This window comes from Mastomys coucha, unplaced genomic scaffold (assembly GCF_008632895.1).
Source record: "Mastomys coucha isolate ucsf_1 unplaced genomic scaffold, UCSF_Mcou_1 pScaffold9, whole genome shotgun sequence".
Classification (NCBI taxonomy): domain Eukaryota; kingdom Metazoa; phylum Chordata; class Mammalia; order Rodentia; family Muridae; genus Mastomys; species Mastomys coucha.
Window position 1 is genome coordinate 23,744,117 of NW_022196915.1, and position 9,343 is coordinate 23,753,459.

Consider the following 9,343-nt stretch of genomic DNA (forward strand, 5'->3'; position numbering starts at 1 on the left):
TGTTTTGTTTTGTTTTTTTTTGAGACAAGGTCTAAGTTTTTGCTATTCTGGAGCTTGCTATGTAGACTATGTTAGCCTGGAACTCACAGAAATCCACCTGCCTCTGCTTCCTGAATGCCAGGATAAAGGCATGAACCACCACACCAGGTTTCTCTCTCCTTAAGTGAAACAGGACATTTCAATTTTGGACAGCAAAGAGTCTGTGCACTGGTAATTTCCATTGCTAAGACCTATTTTATGATCAGCAAACCTAATTGGCTAGGTAGCCAGTAAAGATGAATTTGCAATTATTGAAATTCAAAATCAGGCTTTATCACCCCCTCCTTTTACTTTGTCAAGAAAGTGGGTACATTTTAAAACTGTATAAAAAATAGATGTCCAAAAGAGGGAGAGGAAGGGAAAAAAGCACCTGAACCTACAGATACCGTGTAATTCACCAAAGTTCTCAAGATGTGTTTTAGGGCGTGTCTTTGTTTTGACTCAGTGATTTAAAAAAAAAGGAAAAGAAAAATCCCACTCATTCCGGGCTCTCAGGTACTTTCCCTTACCAACGCGAGCATCCAGGCTTTGAAATCCCAGGGCATCTCAGCCTCGCCCTGATTTCCCGGTGCAGGAAGGCTGCAGCCCGGACGTCCCGCGGCCCCTTCCCGTCACAGCACCACGGAGCAGGGGCATCCGGCCTGCCCGCTGCACCGCAGGCGGCTCGGGAGAGGGGGCGGGGGCTCCGAGGGTCGTCCCAGATTACTGACGGCCAAGGACACCGGGCCCTCCGCCCACTCGCGCTGCGCCCCGGAGCCAGGCAGCCTCGGGCACCCCGAGACCCCGGCCCTGACCCCCGGCTCTCACCGTGCGGAGGTCGCGCTGCCTCCTCGGCCGCGGCCCGGCTGCGGGTCGCCCAGCGACCTGCCCGCCCGAGGAAGGGAGAGAGGCGAGGGGCGGTCCCGTCACATTCCCGTCCGTCCAGCCGCCTGCCCCGCAGCAGCCAGCATCGCCTCCACGGCCTGCGGGAGCGCCGGTCTTCACCGACGCCGCGCCCCCTCCCTTGGCCGGCACCCTCCTGGACTCCGCCCTCCGGGGCCTGCGCACTACGCGTGCGCGGCTCCGCCTCCCGTACAGTCCTTGCGCAGGCGCGAGTCTCACTGGGTTTGGCCCCGCCTCCGGGCCCGCCCCCACCCTCGCGCCAGACGTTCCCAGGCTCCGCCCTGATCCACTGACCTTGCCTCTTTGCCCCCTGACTCAGGTCTTTTCCTGGCACGAACCTTTCACTACTCCAGTCTCTTGGCGGACTATCTCGAAAAGGCTCTCTGGATTCAAATGCGCAGCTTGACCACGACCAAACCTGTCAGCTCCCGCTTCAGACTAACGGAAATGATATGAACACTGGAGCAAACATGACTTCCCACTCTACATTTTGTTTTGGCCTGTCTGGGGCTATGCCTCAGCCATGCTTGCTAAACTTGAGCGGAGATTGAGGTAAAACGCTGAGAGCTGAAAACTGAAGCTATCTTATGAGGCTGTGGATCCCAATCCTATTCTATATGCCATCTCTCTCTTCTGCCTAGATGGTCGGACAAGTCGTTGAGAGTCACCATGCAAGCCAACAGTATCTGGCTGTCTATTAAAAGCATTGAAGGTGATATTTATCTGACCCTAGACTGCCTGTTCTCCTCACTAGCCCCAAGAGCACAACTGAAATTAATGATATTGAAAGAGAACTTGGAAAGTCACCACCTCTCCTCCAGACCACTAACATAACTGCTGTGGGAGGGGAGGAGACACTTGCACCCCTTCCCTTAGGCTATCAGAGTGTTGAAACATACTCCAATAATTTTAAAAATTTTAGGTATTTCATCCTGGAGAAATGGAAACAACACTGAAGGTCTAGCACTATCCAGAGAAGGAGCTTGCCTCCCAGGATTCACAGCTCTGACAATTTCTCAAACCACTTTGCAAGATAGACTTGAGTGAGCTGAAACAGTGCTAGGTCAGCACTGTCACACCTTAACCAGGCAGGAGTACTCAATTTACAACTATCTCTAGCTCTCTATATAAACTTAAACCTCTTGTCAGTACTCCTGACGGTGGACTTGGGTGGTAACTGGACCCTTTTGCTTCCTCCAATTCCCTATGTGGCAATATTGAATAAATCTTCTTTTTACCTGTTTCATTATTACTTGTCTCTTTAATTGGCCAGTAGAATAATGGTAGGGAGACTTAATTTTGTGGGGGATGATGTGTATCTTTAAAATGTTGGAAAAGACTAGGGCTACATGCAGTACGTTTCTTTTTAGATTAAGTAAATCATTAAGAGAGCAAACACCAGCCCCAGACCTCTGAAATACAGACTCAAGCACAACACTCATGAGATGAAGTTACTAAATATGCTTTGGACTTATTACGCTACAATCTAAATTGAGAGAGGGAAAAGAAGTGGCTTTCCACAGCTTGTCCTTGGGAGCTAGGCAAGATGCAACCAGCTCTATAAAGAATCTGGGAGGGTGCATGGTAATCTTCAGTTCCCCAAACCAGGAAGAGCTTTGCTTCTCTGAACCACTTGGCTGCTGTCTTGTGACTCCCTGAATATTTGAGGTAAGTATGTGTTTTCTTTGGCAGTTAGGTGTGCTAGGTCACCACTTTCCTTTCTTCTGCAAAGGTAGGAGCCTTACAGATGCTGGATGCATAGGAATTGTTCAGGTTTCATCTAATTTTCTGTGTTCTCATTTATCCTTTGTCCCAAATTTCTCACTTCCTTGGTTGTCACCTTGCTTCTATTTCTATTAGGCACTTCTTTCAATGTATGCCCACAGGATTTTAATTTCCAGGATGACTGTGATGACTCTGTGAGATCATTGTTCTGAAAGATTATTTTTATGGCTTGCATTTCCTGAAAGATGGAGTGCCATGTCATGCAGGAGAGGCACTGGGTTTGGCTGGAAGTGAAGGAAAAATCCAGACCAAAGCTATTATTGGAATGTATGTGGAAAGAAAAGAGAGACACAGGAATATCTTGAGAATGTCTAGTTTAGATAATGTCAATGGATTCTAAACCACGGATACCTCTCTAGTTGTTTGGTAACTGACAGTGGGTTAATTTAGATCAGAGAGAGTACTGGCTTGGTTTGTGGAAGTTAGACAAAGGGACAGTTGTAGTTATAGGCTTTGGCTGGAGGCTGTATCATAGGATTTTTAGATGTTCATGAAAGCTGGGTTGCAAGGGAAGCACAAACAATGCTCACCATTCTTTGGGAGGCTAAATAGACAAATCAAAAAATATATATTTAAATGCTATTTTAGAATTATGTATAGAAAACCATTAGGTTATATTTTAAAAGTCTGACACTGGAAGAGCTGTGCATGCTTGAGCACACCAAAGCAGACCAAGCTGGACATTGGATTCACAATGTTTAGCATGGCTCAGAATCCAGGAGGAAGGTTCTATAACACAGATTGCTGGCCACCAGCCCTAGAATTTTCCAAATTCAGTAGACCTGGGGTGGGGCACAGGAATTTATATTTCTGACAGATTCCCAGAGAACTGCACGGCTGCTCTAGGGATCAAACCTGGAGAACCACATGAGTAGAATGCCTCTCTGACAACCAGCTGTACCTGATGGGGAAACTCTCCATCAACTCCTGAAGGATTGTCAAGATACAAAGGTCTAAAGGTCTAAATGTCACATGTCATGTGGACAAATATCACAACTGTGTCAACCTTTGATCATTAAAGAACAGCTGAGAGAGCCAGGGTCTGACCCCAGCCCTTGAGCTGAGGAGAAAGATGGACGCTGAAAGGGCAGAGGCAGATGGTACAAATTGCTATGATAGGAATGCACATGCTTTGACCAATCTCCTTTGTGGGTTTTTTTTTCTTCAGTGCACAGAGTAGTGTCAGAGCACAGAGATAGAGAACCCAATGATCTTGCAGGATTGTCACTTGGAACTACTTGTTAAAAACTGAAGTGAACAATAATGGTTGGGCCTCCTCAACAGATAAACTCACTTGCCACCAAGCCGCAAAACCTGAGTTTCATCCCAGAAATTCCCAGGTGAAAGGAGAGAAACACCTCTGTTCTCTGTCTTTCATTTTAAAGACCCTTGGACTATGTTGAATACAGATGGATGATACAGAATAATCTGTATTTTAGGGTTGGTTAATGAATAGCATTGATTCCATTTGTAACCTAACTCCTCTTTGCTTCTGATGCTGAGGTCTGAACTCAGACCCTCACTCATGCTAGGAAAGAAAGCCCCATACAACTGCTCCATACCCCAGGCCAGAGAGAGAGAACTTTGCTGAAAGATTTTATGGATCCAAGGCAAACAGCACAGGGGAACAGTAAGATTCCAGTAAGAGTTGGTTCTGGTGGTTAATGTTGTATTTAGGATCGCCCCCAGAACCAATTCTTACTGGAGTCTTAAGGGGAAACAGTAAGACTCCAGTAACAATTGGTTCTGGGAGTGATCCTAAATATAACATTAAAGGGTCTAAAGAAATAATCCTCAGGCTGGAGAGATGGCTCAGTAGTTAAGAGCACTGACTGCTCTTCCAGAGGTCCTGAGTTCAATTCCCAGCAACCACATGGTGGCTCACAACCATCTGTAATGGAGTCTGATGCCCTTTTCTGGTGTATCTGAAGAGAGCAACAGTGAACTCACATACATAAAATAAATAAAAATAAATCTTTAAAAGAAAGAAAGAATCCTCTTCCCACAGTGTTTACCAAACCCCAGTTGCATGCCAAGTACTGTAGCAGATATATGGGGTTAGATCATGAACAAGATGAGAAGTCAGTGGGGTTGATTTACTGAAAAAGGCAGTTCTCCCTCAAAAGCAGCATGATGGGAATTTTTAGCCCCATGGACACAGAAGGCTGTCTTTCTCGGTCCAGATCTCTGCCTTAGGGACTCATGGATGACGTCTAGACTACCCTATGGACACAGAAGACTGTCTTTCTTGGTCTAGATCTCTGCCTTAGGGACTCATGGATGACGTCTAGACCCTACCCCATGGACACAGAAGACTTAGACTAAGACAGAGATCTTGGTTCAGATCTCTGCCTTAGAGACACATGGATGATGTCTAGACCCTTGCAATATTAATAAGCATGTCCAGCTTTAAAGGACTCCGCATTCAAGACCTGGGTTTTCATTGACACTGTAGAAACCCTGCTTCTCAGCCACAAAGATGATAAAAGGGAGCAGAGAAGAGTGTGTGTGTGTGTGTGTGTGTGTGTGTGTGTGTGTGGTGTGTTTCATCCTTTAAGATGCCTGACTCTGTTCCAGGAAGGTGAGAGGTACCATAGCAGACAACAGGTACATTTTGTTTGGCCTACACTATGAATTTTTTTTTGAAGATGAAAGTTACCAACATATAAAAATTGATGCAGAGATTATAAAAGCCTTGTTTTCAATTTTCTCCATTATTTCCCAACAGTGTAATGCCCTGTTGTTTTAAGGTGACTGCCTTGCTCTAGAGGCCACCCACATTCTTCCTCCTAGTCTTCCCCTTCTAGGCTCAGAAGAGGCTGATTTCTAAATGGAAAGGTGGGTTCTCAGGGTGGGTTCACACTCATGTTGTTTTTCTTCCTGCAGAAGAGAAACTCAGTCAACATGACCATGAACTTGATTATGCAACAAGTGCTATTTTTTTATTGTATATCTCAGTGGTATTAAATACATGCACTATTAACTAACATCTGTCTACCGAATGGTTTTCATATTGCAGAAACTAAAACTGTATCCCTATTAAATAATTGTCCATTTCTTCCCACCCTGGCAACATATTATTAATTTAGCCGTACCAGTAACTCTGTAAGTAGAACCATATACTGTATTCTCAAGGTTCACCCATGTTGTTGTATGTGTAGAAATTCATTTGTTTTTAAGGCTGAGTAAGACTCAAGCATATGTGTAAGGCATATTTTGTTTACCTGTCTACCCATCAGTGCACACCTTCTTGGGACTATCATGAAAATGCTACCAAGATATTGGAGTGGAAGAAACATCTCAAGATTGTTCTTTTGCTGGGTCACAGGATAATCAGTGGGTTCTGTTTTGATGAAATGTCATCCTGTTTTCTACAGAGGCTTGGAAAGCAGCAATATATATTGTACTCTAAGGTGACCTAGAAGAGTACCTAAGTTGAACTTGAACAAGGCCTACAGAATGATAATGAGGTCAAAACCTATTCTGCTCAAAGCCAGTCTGGTTAACCTACCAATTCCTTGTTAGGGAGCCCTGGGTTTAGTCCCTAGTACCAGCGGAGTGAGGATAGGAAATGAAAGATTAAACTAATTCAAGCCATTAAATATCACATAAAAAGAATCAACTTGTTAATTATTAGTGTTTGTTAAAAAAGGGTAAGTTAATATGACAGCCATGCAGCACATGTTTGTAAGTCCAGAACTTTGGAAGTTGAAGCAAAAAGATTAGAAGTTCAAGGCCATTCTCTGCTAAAAAGTGAGTTCATGGATCATATGGAGCTCTGTCTCAGCACACACACACACACACACACACACACACACACAATGTGAGTTATAAACAGAGGCATAAATATTACTTATGAGAAAATTCTCTGTATGACCACTTCCATGATTACACATCTAGCAGCTGCTACAAAAGAAATGTTCTCCCTCAGATTATCAAATTTGAATGAAGTCTGGCATATAAAACCAAATTCTAAGAGAAATTGAAGGGCTGTCAAGATATCACAGTAGGTAGAGTGTTTGCTATCAATGTGTGTTCAGTTCCCAGAGCCCATGTAAAGGTGGAAGAGGAGAACAGATCCCACAAGCTCACCTTCTACCCTCCACATGTCCTCATCACAGACATACAAAATAACAGCAAATACAATGTTTTTGAAATAAACTGAGATTGTTATTCAAAAACCTTACATAATTCAGATACTTAGTGTTTAATACTTCCATCTGGTTTCACTTGGGAGTATTTTAATATCTGTCGGTGTGTGTGTGTGTGTGTGTGTGTGTGTGTGTGTGTGTGTGTGTGTGTGTGTGTATGTGTGTGTGTGTGTGTGTGTCTATGCATAAGAGATATTAAGGTACTGAAGATTGACCCCAGGCATTTAAACTTTCTGGGAACACACCCTGTTGAATATTTGAAGGTAAATTACCTGGTTACCAAGGAAACCACCCTCAAGAAAACTGTGAAACCAAAGAATAACTTCTAATAATAGTTAAAGAAATCCTTCCAATTAATAATGAAGACAAATAGCTGGAATTTTCAAATGGATAACAATCATGAATAGACACTCCACAAAAGATCATAAGTGAATATATGAAAAGGTGAGTAAAGCCATTAGTCTCTGGGGAAATACAAATTAAAGCCCAATGACATTGATTCACATTCACCATAGTGGCTGCTGTGGTTCAAGTGGCCTTTCTAACATGTAAATGGAGCTGACCTGGAACCTGCAATCATCTGACTAGGTCTCCCCAGTGCTGGGATGACCTATGTATACTGTATCCCCAGCTCAAGCTGAACTGTAACTACAGCTGTAACAACAGTAAGAGATGGGGCTTCCACGAGGGTATCAGACTATAAGGATCCCATCCCCTTGGAGTCATTGTCATTATCTCAGGAGCAGGTTTCTTGTTCTGGATCAATTCAGCCTGAATTTTTCTCCTTGCACCATACATGCTTGTTTGCTCTCCATCATAGTGGGATGTAAAATGGGAGGAGGGGGAACCTCTCCAGATACAATCTTTTGATCTAGGACTTCTCAACTCCTGAACAGTAAGAATTAAATAATTCATTTTCTCTATAAACTACCCAGTCTGTAGTATTCTAGAAAATTACCTAGAACAATGATGGCTAAGCATTTTTTAATGTGCATGTGTATTTTGTTTGCATATGTCCAGGCACCACAAGCATGCCTGGTTTCCACCGAGGCCAGAAGCAGGCACAGATCCCCTGGAACCAGAATTACAGGTGTTTGGGAGCTACCATGTTGATGCTGGGAAGAAAACCCAGGTGCTCTGTATGAGCAGCCAGAGCTCTTTACTGCTGAACCATCTCTCCGGCCCAGTTGACCAAGAATTTTGAGAAATGGACAGTACTAAATATATGAAGACTGTCGAAAATCAGAATTGTCCCATATTAGTGATCACAAGTGGGAACAGATGATTAATGATTGTAATGCATTGGGACAGTTTCTGATAAAGTTAAACAGACCTCTGCCTATGACCCCATAACTCCATTTTTAGACATTTAATCAAGAGAAATGAAAGTATATAACCACAAAATGACTTGACAAGAATGTTTATACTGACCCAAACTGGAAATAATCTTGTATTTATGAATAGTTGTGGTGTGACTACCTAAGAAAATGTATTTAATAAAAAATAAAAATAAAAATATTTTTTGACTCACTTATTTAGTTTCAGTTCATGGTCACTTGCCCCTGTTGCTTTAAGCTTTTGGTGAGGCACATCGCCACCCACTTTGCGGAGCCTGCAGAGGGGAACATTCTTGGCTGTGTTCAGAGCCTGCAAAGGGGCATCCACTTCATGAGCACAGACCCATAAACAGAATCACAAACAGCAACCAAGCCTTTATTTAGCATAAGAGCTTGGAAGAGATTCCTAAGATTCACACCTTAACAACAGGTAAGTGAATGAACAACTCGAGGTATATTAGTAAAATATTACTGAATTGGTATTTAAAAGGAATGAGTTTCTGATACATGCAAGGGAAACCAAACACAAGACAACCTACTGTCCAGTTTTGCCTGTAACATTCTACAGCAGAAAACCCCTCATTTCTGATGACAGTGATTGTAGCAGTGGCAGCCACAAGAAACTACAAGCCCTTTCATTCCATCCATGATTGAGATACTGTCTTCCCAAAGACAGCTAAGTTGTGCCTAGATGTTAAAATTCTGTTCCACTGATTTCTTGAAACATACATTGCCAAACTACATTACATGCAGAAGAATACAGGCTATTATCTTGTACAGCAGCTCTCCCAGGGATTTTTCTGACTTTTTTTTTTTAACATGATTTGAATATATTTCTCCCAGGGAGTGGCACTTATAGGAGGGGTGGCCTTGTTAGAGTAGTTGTGGTCTTGTTGGAGGAAGTGTGTCATTGTGGGCGTGGGCTTTAAGACCCTCCTAGCTGCCTAGAAGTCAGTCTTCTCCTAGCAGCCTTCAGATGAAGATGTAGAACTTTCAGCTCCTCCTTGCCACGCACACTTGTGTGATGGCGGTATTTGAGGCGAAAACTTCAAGGAAAGTCAGTCTCTTGCCTCCGCATTGACGCCTGGCACACCAAACTCAGAGGTGGCCCAGATATGTCCTCGTACTAGTGTGCTAGGAACTCACCAA

At 43.5% G+C, this 9,343-nt stretch overlaps 1 protein-coding gene across 6 annotated transcripts in view; it reads right to left on the bottom strand.

The window, feature by feature from the left end:
* Ccser2 (coiled-coil serine rich protein 2) overlaps window positions 1-1,064 on the bottom strand; it is a 107,177-nt gene extending 106,113 nt beyond the window's left edge. For 4 of the 6 annotated variants that reach the window (XM_031362525.1, XM_031362529.1, XM_031362527.1 and 1 more), the window contains exon 1: window positions 847-1,021. The gene's annotated coding sequence lies outside the window, so the exon portion shown is untranslated. Of the gene's footprint in view, window positions 1-846 lie in introns of all 6 variants that reach the window. The other 2 variants (XM_031362530.1, XM_031362526.1) reach the window with 2 other exon arrangements.
* Window positions 1,065-9,343: the final 8,279 nt, after the last annotated feature.